Source organism: Channa argus, unplaced genomic scaffold, assembly GCF_033026475.1.
Source record: "Channa argus isolate prfri unplaced genomic scaffold, Channa argus male v1.0 Contig049, whole genome shotgun sequence".
NCBI lineage: Eukaryota > Metazoa > Chordata > Actinopteri > Anabantiformes > Channidae > Channa > Channa argus.
Window position 1 is genome coordinate 187391 of NW_027125268.1, and position 16543 is coordinate 203933.

The 16543-nt window shown below is 41.8% G+C and overlaps 16 pseudogenes; all 16 read left to right on the forward strand.

Moving 5' to 3' along the window:
* The first annotated feature begins 273 nt into the window (after window positions 1-273).
* On the forward strand, window positions 274-392 carry LOC137119118 (5S ribosomal RNA; annotated as a pseudogene).
* An 857-nt stretch (window positions 393-1249) lies between these two features.
* LOC137119145 (5S ribosomal RNA) lies at window positions 1250-1368 on the forward strand (annotated as a pseudogene).
* Window positions 1369-2947: 1579 nt separating this feature from the next.
* Window positions 2948-3066, forward strand: LOC137119133 (5S ribosomal RNA; annotated as a pseudogene).
* An 857-nt stretch (window positions 3067-3923) lies between these two features.
* Window positions 3924-4042, forward strand: LOC137119148 (5S ribosomal RNA; annotated as a pseudogene).
* Window positions 4043-4899: 857 nt separating this feature from the next.
* On the forward strand, window positions 4900-5018 carry LOC137119149 (5S ribosomal RNA; annotated as a pseudogene).
* An 867-nt stretch (window positions 5019-5885) lies between these two features.
* On the forward strand, window positions 5886-6004 carry LOC137119158 (5S ribosomal RNA; annotated as a pseudogene).
* An 857-nt stretch (window positions 6005-6861) lies between these two features.
* On the forward strand, window positions 6862-6980 carry LOC137119140 (5S ribosomal RNA; annotated as a pseudogene).
* Window positions 6981-7837: 857 nt separating this feature from the next.
* On the forward strand, window positions 7838-7956 carry LOC137119143 (5S ribosomal RNA; annotated as a pseudogene).
* Window positions 7957-9523: 1567 nt separating this feature from the next.
* Window positions 9524-9642, forward strand: LOC137119134 (5S ribosomal RNA; annotated as a pseudogene).
* An 857-nt stretch (window positions 9643-10499) lies between these two features.
* On the forward strand, window positions 10500-10618 carry LOC137119152 (5S ribosomal RNA; annotated as a pseudogene).
* An 857-nt stretch (window positions 10619-11475) lies between these two features.
* Window positions 11476-11594, forward strand: LOC137119138 (5S ribosomal RNA; annotated as a pseudogene).
* Window positions 11595-12461: 867 nt separating this feature from the next.
* On the forward strand, window positions 12462-12580 carry LOC137119159 (5S ribosomal RNA; annotated as a pseudogene).
* An 857-nt stretch (window positions 12581-13437) lies between these two features.
* On the forward strand, window positions 13438-13556 carry LOC137119162 (5S ribosomal RNA; annotated as a pseudogene).
* An 857-nt stretch (window positions 13557-14413) lies between these two features.
* Window positions 14414-14532, forward strand: LOC137119144 (5S ribosomal RNA; annotated as a pseudogene).
* Window positions 14533-15387: 855 nt separating this feature from the next.
* Window positions 15388-15506, forward strand: LOC137119139 (5S ribosomal RNA; annotated as a pseudogene).
* Window positions 15507-16373: 867 nt separating this feature from the next.
* On the forward strand, window positions 16374-16492 carry LOC137119160 (5S ribosomal RNA; annotated as a pseudogene).
* The last annotated feature ends 51 nt before the right edge of the window (window positions 16493-16543 follow it).

Sequence of the window (16543 nt, forward strand, 5' to 3'; positions counted from 1 at the left end):
GAGTTGTAGTGTCATGTTTTGTTTGACACTTTCTTTCGTTTAAAATAAATATCATTCTGTTGGAACATCTCGATCCTGGATTTTAGTTTGGGGATCGGAGAGGGAACATGCTAATTTATCTTTGTATGTTGCACCCTGACCCCCTAGACAGGGGCGTAACAGACCAGTACAGTTATAGTACTTTGTACTTTGCCACATTTATCTTCTTCTTAGCAAGTGTCATGCATTCTGCTTCTCCGGCGTTTTTAAGAGCTGTTGATGATGTCAAATGAAGCTTACGGCCACACCGCTCTCTAAGCGCCCGATCTCATCCGATCTCGGCAGCCAAATAGAGCCGGGCCTGGTTAGTACTTGGTAGGAAGACCGCCTGGGAATACCAGGTGCTGTAAGCTTTTTTGCTTGGGTTTACGGGCAGCACAAGCTGGTGTTACTGCCTATTTATTCATAGAAATTGTGCTATATTTTCATCAAATTTTGTTCTTTCATTGCTGTTTTGCTACTTTATTGGTTTTTCAACCATCGTGCTTCATTACTAGTAGACCATGTTACGGTCCTGGCCATATGTGTTGTTTTTATTTTCTTGTTCTTATAGGTGCCCTGCCTGATTGACTGGATTGGGGGGCAGTACAGGAAGCTGATTGGTCCATCCTACACTTCCTGGAGTTTTAAAAGTACGGTTCCCAACAGCTAGCGAGGCTCTTTCTGGCAGTAACACCTGTTTGCTGTTCTTGGTTTCCAAACCTTATTTAGCATTTTTGAATTGTTAGGTTTTATGCCGTGGTTTTGTTTATAAATTGTATATTTTGTAAATAGTATTAAATCTGTAGGGGTGAACTGCCATTTTCTTTGGATTGTTTTCACATTTGGGAGTTAGGGTTAGCGACTGTCTTTTGGTTTGTTTATTTCTATCAGGCTAGCTAGCACTTTCTGTGGGAAATGGCTTATTTTGTTTATTATGTTGGCCTTGGTTCGCTCTGAGTTGTAGTGTCATGTTTTGTTTGACACTTTCTTTCGTTTAAAATAAATATCATTCTGTTGGAACATCTCGATCCTGGATTTTGGTTTGGGGATCGGAGAGGGAACATGCTAATTTATCTTTGTATGTTGCACCCTGACCCCCTTGACAGGGGCGTAACAGACCAGTACAGTTATAGTACTTTGTACTTTGCCACATTTATCTTCTTCTTAGCAAGTGTCATGCATTCTGCTTCTCCAGCGTTTTTAAGAGCTGTTGACGATGTCAAATGCAGCTTACGGCCACACCGCTCTCTAAGCGCCCGATCTCGTCCGATCTTGGCAGCCAAATAGAGCCGGGCCTGGTTAGTACTTGGTAGGAAGACCGCGTGGGAATACCAGGTGCTGTAAGCTTTTTTGCTTGGGTTTACGGGCAGCACAAGCTGGTGTTACTGCCTATTTATTCATAGAAATTGTTCTATATTTTCATCAAATTTTGTTCTTTCATTTCTGTTTTGCTACTTTATTGGTTTGTCAACCATCGTGCTTCATTACTAGTAGACCATGTTACGGTCCTGGCCATATGTGTTGTTTTTATTTTCTTGTTCTTATAGGTGCCCTGCCTGATTGGCCGGATTGGGCGGCAGTACAGGAAGCTGATTGGTCCATCCTACACTTCCTGGAGTTTTAAAAGTACGGTTCCCAACAGCTAGCGAGGCTCTTTCTGGCAGCAGCACCTGTTTGCTGTTCTTGGTTTCCAAACCTTATTTAGCATTTTTGAATTGTTAGGTTTTGTGCCGTGGTTTTGTTTATAAATTGTATATTTTGTAATTCGTATTAAATCTGTAGGAGTGAACAGCCATTTTCTTTTGATTGTTTTCTCTTGTTTTCACATTAGGGAGTTAGGGTTAGCGACTGTCTTTTGGTTTGTTTATTTCTATCAGGCTAGCTAGCACTTTCTGTGGGAAATGGCTTATTTTGTTTATTATGTTGGCCTTGGTTCGCCCTGAGTTGTAGTGTCATGTTTTGTTTGACACTTTCTTTCGTTTAAAATAAATTGCATTCTGTTGGAACATCTCGATACTGGATTTTGGTTTGGGGATCGGAGAGGGAACATGCTAATTTATCTTTGTATGTTGCACCCTGACCCCCTGGACAGGGGCATAACAGACCAGTACAGTTATAGTAATATCAAATTTCATCAAATTTTGTTCTTTCATTGCTGTTTTGCTACTTTATTGGTTTTTCAACCATTGTGCTTCATTACTAGTAGACCATGTTACGGTCCTGGCCATATGTGTTGTTTTTATTTTCTCGTTCTTATAGGTGCCCTGCCAGATTGGCCGGATTGAGGGGCAGTACAGGAAGCTGATTGGTCCATCCTACACTTCCTGGAGTTTTAAAAGTACGGTTCCCAACAGCTAGCGAGGCTCTTTCTGGCAGCAGCACCTGTTTGCTGTTCTTGGTTTCCAAACCTTATTTAGCTATTTTGAATTGTTAGGTTTTGTGCCGTGGTTTTGTTTATAAATTGTATATTTTGTAATTCGTATTAAATCTGTAGGGGTGAACAGCCATTTTCTTTTGATTGTTTTCTCTTGTTTTCACATTAGGGAGTTAGGGTTAGCGACTGTCTTTTGGTTTGTTTATTTCTATCAGGCTAGCTAGCACTTTCTGTGGGAAATGGCTTATTTTGTTTATTATGTTGGCCTTGGTTCGCCCTGAGTTGTAGTGTCATGTTTTGTTTGACACTTTCTTTCGTTTAAAATAAATATCATTCTGTTGGAACATCTCGATCCTGGATTTTGGTTTGGGGATCGGAGAGGGAACATGCTAATTTATCTTTGTATGTTGCACCCTGACACCCTAGACAGGGGCGTAACAGACCAGTACAGTTATAGTACTTTGTACTTTGCCACATTTATCTTCTTCTTAGCAAGTGTCATGCATTCTGCTTCTCCAGCGTTTTTAAGAGCTGTTGATGATATCAAATGCAGCTTACGGCCACACCGCTCTCTAAACGCCCGATCTCGTCCGATCTCGGCAGCCAAATAGAGCCGGGCCTGGTTAGTACTTGGTAGGAAGACCGCCTGGGAATACCAGGTGCTGTAAGCTTTTTTGCTTGGGTTTACGGGCAGCACAAGCTGGTGTTACTGCCTATTTATTCATAGAAATTGTTCTATATTTTCATCAAATTTTGTTCTTTAATTGCTGTTTTGCTACTTTATTGGTTTGCCGACCATCGTGCTTCATTACTAGTAGACCATGTTACGGTCCTGGCCATATGTGTTGTTTTTATTTTCTTGTTCTTATAGGTGCCCTGCCTGATTGGCCGGATTGGGGGGCAGTACAGGAAGCTGATTGGTCCATCCTACACTTCCTGGAGTTTTAAAAGTACGGTTCCCAACAGCTAGCGAGGCTCTTTCTGGCATCAGCACCTGTTTGCTGTTCTTGGTTTCCAAACCTTATTTAGCATTTTTGAATTGTTAGGTTTTGTGCCGTGGTTTTGTTTATAAATTGTATATTTTGTAAATAGTATTAAATCTGTAGGGGTGAACTGCCATTTTCTTTGGACTGTTTTCACATTAGGGAGTTAGGGTTAGCGACTGTCTTTTGGTTTGTTTATTTCTATCAGGCTAGCTAGCACTCTCTGTGGGAAATGGCTTATTTTGTTTATTATGTTGGCCTTGGTTCGCCCTGAGTTGTAGTGTCATGTTTTGTTTGACACTTTCTTTCGTTTAAAATAAATATCATTCTGTTGGAACATCTCGATCCTGGATTTTGGTTTGGGGATCGGAGAGGGAACATGCTAATTTATCTTTGTATGTGGCACCCTGACCCCCTAGACAGGGGCGTAACAGACCAGTACAGTTATAGTACTTTGTACTTTGCCACATTTATCTTCTTCTTAGCAAGTGTCATGCATTCTGCTTCTCCAGCGTTTTTAAGAGCTGTTGATGATGTCAAATGCAGCTTACGGCCACACCGCTCTCTAAGCGCCCGATCTCGTCCGATCTCGGCAGCCAAATAGAGCCGGGCCTGGTTAGTACTTGGTAGCAAGACCGCCTGGGAATACCAGGTGCTGTAAGCTTTTTTGCTTGGGTTTACGGGCAGCACAAGCTGGTGTTACTGCCTATTTATTCGTAGAAATTGTTCTATATTTTCATCAAATTTTGTTCTTTCATTGCTGTTTTGCTACTTTATTGGTTTGCCAACCATCGTGCTTCATTACTAGTAGACCATGTTACGGTCCTGGCCATATGTGTTGTTTTTATTTTCTTGTTCTTATAGGTGCCCTGCCTGATTGGCCGGATTGGGGGGCAGTACCGGAAGCTGACTGGTCCATCCTACACTTCCTGGAGTTTTAAAAGTACGGTTCCCAACAGCTAGCGAGGCTCTTTCTGGCATCAGCACCTGTTTGCTGTTCTTGGTTTCCAAACCTTATTTAGTATTTCTGAATTGTTAGGTTTTGTGCCGTGGTTTTGTTTATAAATTGTATATTTTGTAAATAGTATTAAATCTGTAGGGGTGAACTACCATTTTCTTTGGACTGTTTTCACATTAGGGAGTTAGGGTTAGCGACTGTCTTTTGGTTTGTTTATTTCTATCAGGCTAGCTAGCACTTTCTGTGGGAAATGGCTTATTTTGTTTATTATGTTGGCCTTGGTTCGCCCTGAGTTGTAGTGTCATGTTTTGTTTGACACTTTCTTTCGTTTAAAATAAATATCATTCTGTTGGAACATCTCGATCCTGGATTTTGGTTTGGGGATCGGAGAGGGAACATGCTAATTTATCTTTGTATGTTGCACCCTGACCCCCTAGACAGGGGCGTAACAGACCAGTACAGTTATAGTACTTTGTACTTTGCCACATTTATCTTCTTCTTAGCAAGTGTCATGCATTCTGCTTCTCCAGCGTTTTTAAGAGCTGTTGATGATGTCAAATGCAGCTTATGGCCACACCGCTCTCTAAGCGCCCGATCTCGTCAGATCTCGGCAGCCAAATAGAGCCAGGCCTGGTTAGTACTTGGTAGGAAGACCGCCTGGGAATACCAGGTGCTGTAAGCTTTTTTGCTTGGGTTTACGGCCAGCACAAGCTGGTGTTACTGCCTATTTATTCATAGAAATTGTTCTATATTTTCATCAAATTTTGTTCTTTCATTTCTGTTTTGCTACTTTATTGGTTTGTCAACCATCTTGCTTCATTACTAGTAGACCATGTTACGGTCCTGGCCATATGTGTTGTTTTTATTTTGTTGTTCTTATAGGTGCCCTGCCTGATTGGCCGGATTTGGGGGAAGTACAGGAAGCTGATTGGTCCATCCTACACTTCCTGGAGTTTTAAAAGTACGGTTCCCAACAGCTAGCGAGGCACTTTCTGGCAGCAGCACCTGTTTGCTGTTCTTGGTTTCCAAACCTTATTTAGCATTTTTGAATTGTTAGGTTTTGTGCCGTGGTTTTGTTTATAAATTGTGTATTTTGTAAATAGTATTAAATCTGTAGGGGTGAACAGCCATTTTCTTTTGATTGTTTTCTCTTGTTTTCACATTAGGGAGTTAGGGTTAGCGACTGTCTTTTGGTTTGTTTATTTCTATCAGGCTAGCTAGCACTTTCTGTGGGAAATGGCTTATTTTGTTTATTATGTTGGCCTTGGTTCGCCCTGAGTTGTAGTGTCATGTTTTGTTTGACACTTTCTTTCGTTTAAAATAAATATCATTCTGTTGGAACATCTCGATCCTGGATTTTGGTTTGGGGATCGGAGAGGGAACATGCTAATTTATCTTTGTATGTTGCACCCTGACCCCCTAGACAGAGGCGTAACAGACCAGTACAGTTATAGTACTTTGTACTTTGCCACATTTATCTTCTTCTTAGCAAGGGTCATGCATTCTGCTTCTCCAGCGTTTTTGAGAGCTGTTGATGATGTCAAATGCAGCTTACGGCCACACTGCTCTCTAAGCGCCCGATCCCGTCCGATCTCGGCAGCCAAATAGGGCCGGGCCTTGTTAGTACTTGGTAGGAAGACCGCCTGGGAATACCACGTGCTGTAAGCTTCTTTGCTTGGGTTTACGGGCAGCACAAGCTGGTGTTACTGCCTATTTATTCATAGAAATTGTTCTATATTTTCATCAAATTTTGTTCTTTCATTGCTGTTTTGCTACTTGATTGGTTTGTCAACCATCGTGCTTCATTACTAATAGACCATGTTACGGTCCTGGCCATATGTGTTGTTTTTATTTTCTTGTTCTTATAGGTGCCCTGCCTGATTGGCCGGATTGGGGGGCAGTACAGGAAGCTGATTGGTCCATCCTACACTTCCTGGAGTTTTAAAAGTACGGTTCCCAACAGCTAGCGAGGCTCTTTCTGGCATCAGCACCTGTTTGCTGTTCTTGGTTTCCAAACCTTATTTAGCATTTTTGAATTGTTAGGTTTTGTGCCGTGGTTTTGTTTATAAATTGTATATTTTGTAAATAGTATTAAATCTGTAGGGGTGAACTGCCATTTTCTTTGGACTGTTTTCACATTAGGGAGTTAGGGTTAGCGACTGTCTTTTGGTTTGTTTATTTCTATCAGGCTAGCTAGCACTTTCTGTGGGAAATGGCTTATTTTGTTTATTATGTTGGCCTTGGTTCGCCCTGAGTTGTAGTGTCATGTTCTGTTTGACACTTTCTTTCGTTTAAAATAAATATCATTCTGTTGGAACATCTCGATCCTGGATTTTGGTTTGGGGATCGGAGAGGGAACATGCTAATTTATCTTTGTATGTGGCACCCTGACCCCCTAGACAGGGGCGTAACAGACCAGTACAGTTATAGTACTTTGTACTTTGCCACATTTATCTTCTTCTTAGCAAGTGTCATGCATTCTGCTTCTCCAGCGTTTTTAAGAGCTGTTGATGATGTCAAATGCAGCTTACGGCCACACCGCTCTCTAAGCGCCCGATCTCGTCCGATCTCGGCAGCCAAATAGAGCCGGGCCTGGTTAGTACTTGGTAGGAAGACCGCCTGGGAATACCAGGTGCTGTAAGCTTTTTTGCTTGGGTTTACGGGCAGCACAAGCTGGTGTTACTGCCTATTTATTCATAGAAATTGTTCTATATTTTCATCAAATTTTGTTCTTTCATTGCTGTTTTGCTACTTTATTGGTTTGTCAACCATCGTGCTTCATTACTAATAGACCATGTTACGGTCCTGGCCATATGTGTTGTTTTTATTTTCTTGTTCTTATAGGTGCCCTGCCTGATTGGCCGGATTGGGGGGCAGTACCGGAAGCTGAGTGGTCCATCCTACACTTCCTGGAGTTTTAAAAGTACGGTTCCCAACAGCTAGCGAGGCTCTTTCTGGCATCAGCACCTGTTTGCTGTTCTTGGTTTCCAAACCTTATTTAGTATTTCTGAATTGTTAGGTTTTGTGCCGTGGTTTTGTTTATAAATTGTATATTTTGTAAATAGTATTAAATCTGTAGGGGTGAACTACCATTTTCTTTGGACTGTTTTCACATTAGGGAGTTAGGGTTAGCGACTGTCTTTTGGTTTGTTTATTTCTATCAGGCTAGCTAGCACTCTCTGTGGGAAATGGCTTATTTTGTTTATTATGTTGGCCTTGGTTCGCCCTGAGTTGTAGTGTCATGTTTTGTTTGACACTTTCTTTCGTTTAAAATAAATATCATTCTGTTGGAACATCTCGATCCTGGATTTTGGTTTGGGGATTGGAGAGGGAACATGCTAATTTATCTTTGTATGTGGCACCCTGACCCCCTAGACAGGGGCGTAACAGACCAGTACAGTTATAGTACTTTGTACTTTGCCACATTTATCTTCTTCTTAGCAAGTGTCATGCATTCTGCTTCTCCAGCGTTTTTAAGAGCTGTTGATGATGTCAAATGCAGCTTACGGCCACACCGCTCTCTAAGCGCCCGATCTCGTCCGATCTCGGCAGCCAAATAGAGCCGGGCCTGGTTAGTACTTGGTAGGAAGACCGCCTGGGAATACCAGGTGCAGTAAGCTTTTTTGCTTGGGTTTACGGGCAGCACAAGCTGGTGTTACTGCCTATTTATTCGTAGAAATTGTTCTATATTTTCATCAAATTTTGTTCTTTCATTGCTGTTTTGCTACTTTATTGGTTTGCCAACCATCGTGCTTCATTACTAGTAGACCATGTTACGGTCCTGGCCATATGTGTTGTTTTTATTTTCTTGTTCTTATAGGTGCCCTGCCTGATTGGCCGGATTGGGGGGCAGTACAGGAAGCTGATTGGTCCATCCTACACTTCCTGGAGTTTTAAAAGTACGGTTCCCAACAGCTAGCGAGGCTCTTTCTGGCATCAGCACCTGTTTGCTGTTCTTGGTTTCCAAACCTTATTTAGCATTTTTGAATTGTTAGGTTTTGTGCCGTGGTTTTGTTTATAAATTGTATATTTTGTAAATAGTATTAAATCTGTAGGGGTGAACTGCCATTTTCTTTGGACTGTTCACATTAGGGAGTTAGGGTTAGCGACTGTCTTTTGGTTTGTTTATTTCTATCAGGCTAGCTAGCACTTTCTGTGGGAAATGGCTTATTTTGTTTATTATGTTGGCCTTGGTTCGCCCTGAGTTGTAGTGTCATGTTTTGTTTGACACTTTCTTTCGTTTAAAATAAATTGCATTCTGTTGGAACATCTCGATACTGGATTTTGGTTTGGGGATCGGAGAGGGAACATGCTAATTTATCTTTGTATGTTGCACCCTGACCCCCTGGACAGGGGCGTAACAGACCAGTACAGTTATAGTAATATCAAATTTCATCAAATTTTGTTCTTTCATTGCTGTTTTGCTACTTTATTGGTTTTTCAACCATCGTGCTTCATTACTAGTAGACCATGTTACGGTCCTGGCCATATGTGTTGTTTTTATTTTCTCGTTCTTATAGGTGCCCTGCCAGATTGGCCGGATTGAGGGGCAGTACAGGAAGCTGATTGGTCCATCCTACACTTCCTGGAGTTTTAAAAGTACGGTTCCCAACAGCTAGCGAGGCTCTTTCTGGCAGCAGCACCTGTTTGCTGTTCTTGGTTTCCAAACCTTATTTAGCATTTTTGAATTGTTAGGTTTTGTGCCGTGGTTTTGTTTATAAATTGTATATTTTGTAATTCGTATTAAATCTGTAGGGGTGAACAGCCATTTTCTTTTGATTGTTTTCTCTTGTTTTCACATTAGGGAGTTAGGGTTAGCGACTGTCTTTTGGTTTGTTTATTTCTATCAGGCTAGCTAGCACTTTCTGTGGGAAATGGCTTATTTTGTTTATTATGTTGGCCTTGGTTCGCCCTGAGTTGTAGTGTCATGTTTTGTTTGACACTTTCTTTCGTTTAAAATAAATATCATTCTGTTGGAACATCTCGATCCTGGATTTTGGTTTGGGGATCGGAGAGGGAACATGCTAATTTATCTTTGTATGTTGCACCCTGACCCCCTAGACAGGGGCGTAACAGACCAGTACAGTTATAGTACTTTGTACTTTGCCACATTTATCTTCTTCTTAGCAAGTGTCATGCATTCTGCTTCTCCAGCGTTTTTAAGAGCTGTTGATGATATCAAATGCAGCTTACGGCCACACCGCTCTCTAAACGCCCGATCTCGTCCGATCTCGGCAGCCAAATAGAGCCGGGCCTGGTTAGTACTTGGTAGGAAGACCGCCTGGGAATACCAGGTGCTGTAAGCTTTTTTGCTTGGGTTTACGGGCAGCACAAGCTGGTGTTACTGCCTATTTATTCATAGAAATTGTTCTATATTTTCATCAAATTTTGTTCTTTAATTGCTGTTTTGCTACTTTATTGGTTTGCCGACCATCGTGCTTCATTACTAGTAGACCATGTTACGGTCCTGGCCATATGTGTTGTTTTTATTTTCTTGTTCTTATAGGTGCCCTGCCTGATTGGCCGGATTGGGGGGCAGTACAGGAAGCTGATTGGTCCATCCTACACTTCCTGGAGTTTTAAAAGTACGGTTCCCAACAGCTAGCGAGGCTCTTTCTGGCATCAGCACCTGTTTGCTGTTCTTGGTTTCCAAACCTTATTTAGCATTTTTGAATTGTTAGGTTTTGTGCCGTGGTTTTGTTTATAAATTGTATATTTTGTAAATAGTATTAAATCTGTAGGGGTGAACTGCCATTTTCTTTGGACTGTTTTCACATTAGGGAGTTAGGGTTAGCGACTGTCTTTTGGTTTGTTTATTTCTATCAGGCTAGCTAGCACTCTCTGTGGGAAATGGCTTATTTTGTTTATTATGTTGGCCTTGGTTCGCCCTGAGTTGTAGTGTCATGTTTTGTTTGACACTTTCTTTCGTTTAAAATAAATATCATTCTGTTGGAACATCTCGATCCTGGATTTTGGTTTGGGGATCGGAGAGGGAACATGCTAATTTATCTTTGTATGTGGCACCCTGACCCCCTAGACAGGGGCGTAACAGACCAGTACAGTTATAGTACTTTGTACTTTGCCACATTTATCTTCTTCTTAGCAAGTGTCATGCATTCTGCTTCTCCAGCGTTTTTAAGAGCTGTTGATGATGTCAAATGCAGCTTACGGCCACACCGCTCTCTAAGCGCCCGATCTCGTCCGATCTCGGCAGCCAAATAGAGCCGGGCCTGGTTAGTACTTGGTAGGAAGACCGCCTGGGAATACCAGGTGCTGTAAGCTTTTTTGCTTGGGTTTACGGGCAGCACAAGCTGGTGTTACTGCCTATTTATTCGTAGAAATTGTTCTATATTTTCATCAAATTTTGTTCTTTCATTGCTGTTTTGCTACTTTATTGGTTTGCCAACCATCGTGCTTCATTACTAGTAGACCATGTTACGGTCCTGGCCATATGTGTTGTTTTTATTTTCTTGTTCTTATAGGTGCCCTGCCTGATTGGCCGGATTGGGGGGCAGTACCGGAAGCTGAGTGGTCCATCCTACACTTCCTGGAGTTTTAAAAGTACGGTTCCCAACAGCTAGCGAGGCTCTTTCTGGCATCAGCACCTGTTTGCTGTTCTTGGTTTCCAAACCTTATTTAGTATTTCTGAATTGTTAGGTTTTGTGCCGTGGTTTTGTTTATAAATTGTATATTTTGTAAATAGTATTAAATCTGTAGGGGTGAACTACCATTTTCTTTGGACTGTTTTCACATTAGGGAGTTAGGGTTAGCGACTGTCTTTTGGTTTGTTTATTTCTATCAGGCTAGCTAGCACTTTCTGTGGGAAATGGCTTATTTTGTTTATTATGTTGGCCTTGGTTCGCCCTGAGTTGTAGTGTCATGTTTTGTTTGACACTTTCTTTCGTTTAAAATAAATATCATTCTGTTGGAACATCTCGATCCTGGATTTTGGTTTGGGGATCGGAGAGGGAACATGCTAATTTATCTTTGTATGTTGCACCCTGACCCCCTAGACAGGGGCGTAACAGACCAGTACAGTTATAGTACTTTGTACTTTGCCACATTTATCTTCTTCTTAGCAAGTGTCATGCATTCTGCTTCTCCAGCGTTTTTAAGAGCTGTTGATGATGTCAAATGCAGCTTATGGCCACACCGCTCTCTAAGCGCCCGATCTCGTCAGATCTCGGCAGCCAAATAGAGCCGGGCCTGGTTAGTACTTGGTAGGAAGACCGCCTGGGAATACCAGGTGCTGTAAGCTTTTTTGCTTGGGTTTACGGCCAGCACAAGCTGGTGTTACTGCCTATTTATTCATAGAAATTGTTCTATATTTTCATCAAATTTTGTTCTTTCATTTCTGTTTTGCTACTTTATTGGTTTGTCAACCATCTTGCTTCATTACTAGTAGACCATGTTACGGTCCTGGCCATATGTGTTGTTTTTATTTTGTTGTTCTTATAGGTGCCCTGCCTGATTGGCCGGATTTGGGGGAAGTACAGGAAGCTGATTGGTCCATCCTACACTTCCTGGAGTTTTAAAAGTACGGTTCCCAACAGCTAGCGAGGCACTTTCTGGCAGCAGCACCTGTTTGCTGTTCTTGGTTTCCAAACCTTATTTAGCATTTTTGAATTGTTAGGTTTTGTGCCGTGGTTTTGTTTATAAATTGTGTATTTTGTAAATAGTATTAAATCTGTAGGGGTGAACAGCCATTTTCTTTTGATTGTTTTCTCTTGTTTTCACATTAGGGAGTTAGGGTTAGCGACTGTCTTTTGGTTTGTTTATTTCTATCAGGCTAGCTAGCACTTTCTGTGGGAAATGGCTTATTTTGTTTATTATGTTGGCCTTGGTTCGCCCTGAGTTGTAGTGTCATGTTTTGTTTGACACTTTCTTTCGTTTAAAATAAATATCATTCTGTTGGAACATCTCGATCCTGGATTTTGGTTTGGGGATCGGAGAGGGAACATGCTAATTTATCTTTGTATGTTGCACCCTGACCCCCTAGACAGAGGCGTAACAGACCAGTACAGTTATAGTACTTTGTACTTTGCCACATTTATCTTCTTCTTAGCAAGGGTCATGCATTCTGCTTCTCCAGCGTTTTTGAGAGCTGTTGATGATGTCAAATGCAGCTTACGGCCACACTGCTCTCTAAGCGCCCGATCCCGTCCGATCTCGGCAGCCAAATAGGGCCGGGCCTTGTTAGTACTTGGTAGGAAGACCGCCTGGGAATACCACGTGCTGTAAGCTTCTTTGCTTGGGTTTACGGGCAGCACAAGCTGGTGTTACTGCCTATTTATTCATAGAAATTGTTCTATATTTTCATCAAATTTTGTTCTTTCATTGCTGTTTTGCTACTTGATTGGTTTGTCAACCATCGTGCTTCATTACTAATAGACCATGTTACGGTCCTGGCCATATGTGTTGTTTTTATTTTCTTGTTCTTATAGGTGCCCTGCCTGATTGGCCGGATTGGGGGGCAGTACAGGAAGCTGATTGGTCCATCCTACACTTCCTGGAGTTTTAAAAGTACGGTTCCCAACAGCTAGCGAGGCTCTTTCTGGCATCAGCACCTGTTTGCTGTTCTTGGTTTCCAAACCTTATTTAGCATTTTTGAATTGTTAGGTTTTGTGCCGTGGTTTTGTTTATAAATTGTATATTTTGTAAATAGTATTAAATCTGTAGGGGTGAACTGCCATTTTCTTTGGACTGTTTTCACATTAGGGAGTTAGGGTTAGCGACTGTCTTTTGGTTTGTTTATTTCTATCAGGCTAGCTAGCACTTTCTGTGGGAAATGGCTTATTTTGTTTATTATGTTGGCCTTGGTTCGCCCTGAGTTGTAGTGTCATGTTCTGTTTGACACTTTCTTTCGTTTAAAATAAATATCATTCTGTTGGAACATCTCGATCCTGGATTTTGGTTTGGGGATCGGAGAGGGAACATGCTAATTTATCTTTGTATGTGGCACCCTGACCCCCTAGACAGGGGCGTAACAGACCAGTACAGTTATAGTACTTTGTACTTTGCCACATTTATCTTCTTCTTAGCAAGTGTCATGCATTCTGCTTCTCCAGCGTTTTTAAGAGCTGTTGATGATGTCAAATGCAGCTTACGGCCACACCGCTCTCTAAGCGCCCGATCTCGTCCGATCTCGGCAGCCAAATAGAGCCGGGCCTGGTTAGTACTTGGTAGGAAGACCGCCTGGGAATACCAGGTGCTGTAAGCTTTTTTGCTTGGGTTTACGGGCAGCACAAGCTGGTGTTACTGCCTATTTATTCATAGAAATTGTTCTATATTTTCATCAAATTTTGTTCTTTCATTGCTGTTTTGCTACTTTATTGGTTTGTCAACCATCGTGCTTCATTACTAATAGACCATGTTACGGTCCTGGCCATATGTGTTGTTTTTATTTTCTTGTTCTTATAGGTGCCCTGCCTGATTGGCCGGATTGGGGGGCAGTACCGGAAGCTGAGTGGTCCATCCTACACTTCCTGGAGTTTTAAAAGTACGGTTCCCAACAGCTAGCGAGGCTCTTTCTGGCATCAGCACCTGTTTGCTGTTCTTGGTTTCCAAACCTTATTTAGTATTTCTGAATTGTTAGGTTTTGTGCCGTGGTTTTGTTTATAAATTGTATATTTTGTAAATAGTATTAAATCTGTAGGGGTGAACTACCATTTTCTTTGGACTGTTTTCACATTAGGGAGTTAGGGTTAGCGACTGTCTTTTGGTTTGTTTATTTCTATCAGGCTAGCTAGCACTCTCTGTGGGAAATGGCTTATTTTGTTTATTATGTTGGCCTTGGTTCGCCCTGAGTTGTAGTGTCATGTTTTGTTTGACACTTTCTTTCGTTTAAAATAAATATCATTCTGTTGGAACATCTCGATCCTGGATTTTGGTTTGGGGATTGGAGAGGGAACATGCTAATTTATCTTTGTATGTGGCACCCTGACCCCCTAGACAGGGGCGTAACAGACCAGTACAGTTATAGTACTTTGTACTTTGCCACATTTATCTTCTTCTTAGCAAGTGTCATGCATTCTGCTTCTCCAGCGTTTTTAAGAGCTGTTGATGATGTCAAATGCAGCTTACGGCCACACCGCTCTCTAAGCGCCCGATCTCGTCCGATCTCGGCAGCCAAATAGAGCCGGGCCTGGTTAGTACTTGGTAGGAAGACCGCCTGGGAATACCAGGTGCAGTAAGCTTTTTTGCTTGGGTTTACGGGCAGCACAAGCTGGTGTTACTGCCTATTTATTCGTAGAAATTGTTCTATATTTTCATCAAATTTTGTTCTTTCATTGCTGTTTTGCTACTTTATTGGTTTGCCAACCATCGTGCTTCATTACTAGTAGACCATGTTACGGTCCTGGCCATATGTGTTGTTTTTATTTTCTTGTTCTTATAGGTGCCCTGCCTGATTGGCCGGATTGGGGGGCAGTACAGGAAGCTGATTGGTCCATCCTACACTTCCTGGAGTTTTAAAAGTACGGTTCCCAACAGCTAGCGAGGCTCTTTCTGGCATCAGCACCTGTTTGCTGTTCTTGGTTTCCAAACCTTATTTAGCATTTTTGAATTGTTAGGTTTTGTGCCGTGGTTTTGTTTATAAATTGTATATTTTGTAAATAGTATTAAATCTGTAGGGGTGAACTGCCATTTTCTTTGGACTGTTCACATTAGGGAGTTAGGGTTAGCGACTGTCTTTTGGTTTGTTTATTTCTATCAGGCTAGCTAGCACTCTCTGTGGGAAATGGCTTATTTTGTTTATTATGTTGGCCTTGGTTCGCCCTGAGTTGTAGTGTCATGTTTTGTTTGACACTTTCTTTCGTTTAAAATAAATATCATTCTGTTGGAACATCTCGATCCTGGATTTTGGTTTGGGGATCGGAGAGGGAACATGCTAATTTATCTTTGTATGTGGCACCCTGACCCCCTAGACAGGGGCGTAACAGACCAGTACAGTTATAGTACTTTGTACTTTGCCACATTTATCTTCTTCTTAGCAAGTGTCATGCATTCTGCTTCTCCAGCGTTTTTAAGAGCTGTTGATGATGTCAAATGCAGCTTATGGCCACACCGCTCTCTAAGCGCCCGATCTCGTCAGATCTCGGCAGCCAAATAGAGCCGGGCCTGGTTAGTACTTGGTAGGAAGACCGCCTGGGAATACCAGGTGCTGTAAGCTTTTTTGCTTGGGTTTACGGCCAGCACAAGCTGGTGTTACTGCCTATTTATTCATAGAAATTGTTCTATATTTTCATCAAATTTTGTTCTTTCATTTCTGTTTTGCTACTTTATTGGTTTGTCAACCATCTTGCTTCATTACTAGTAGACCATGTTACGGTCCTGGCCATATGTGTTGTTTTTATTTTGTTGTTCTTATAGGTGCCCTGCCTGATTGGCCGGATTTGGGGGAAGTACAGGAAGCTGATTGGTCCATCCTACACTTCCTGGAGTTTTAAAAGTACGGTTCCCAACAGCTAGCGAGGCACTTTCTGGCAGCAGCACCTGTTTGCTGTTCTTGGTTTCCAAACCTTATTTAGCATTTTTGAATTGTTAGGTTTTGTGCCGTGGTTTTGTTTATAAATTGTATATTTTGTAAATAGTATTAAATCTGTAGGGGTGGACTGCCATTTTCTTTTGATTGTTTTCTCTTGTTTTCACATTAGGGAGTTAGGGTTAGCGACTGTCTTTTGGTTTGTTTATTTCTATCAGGCTAGCTAGCACTTTCTGTGGGAAATGGCTTATTTTGTTTATTATGTTGGCCTTGGTTCGCCCTGAGTTGTAGTGTCATGTTTTGTTTGACACTTTCTTTCGTTTAAAATAAATATCATTCTGTTGGAACATCTCGATCCTGGATTTTGGTTTGGGGATCGGAGAGGGAACATGCTAATTTATCTTTGTATGTTGCACCCTGACCCCCTAGACAGAGGCGTAACAGACCAGTACAGTTATAGTACTTTGTACTTTGCCACATTTATCTTCTTCTTAGCAAGGGTCATGCATTCTGCTTCTCCAGCGTTTTTGAGAGCTGTTGATGATGTCAAATGCAGCTTACGGCCACACTGCTCTCTAAGCGCCCGATCCCGTCCGATCTCGGCAGCCAAATAGGGCCGGGCCTTGTTAGTACTTGGTAGGAAGACCGCCTGGGAATACCACGTGCTGTAAGCTTCTTTGCTTGGGTTTACGGGCAGCACAAGCTGGTGTTACTGCCTATTTATT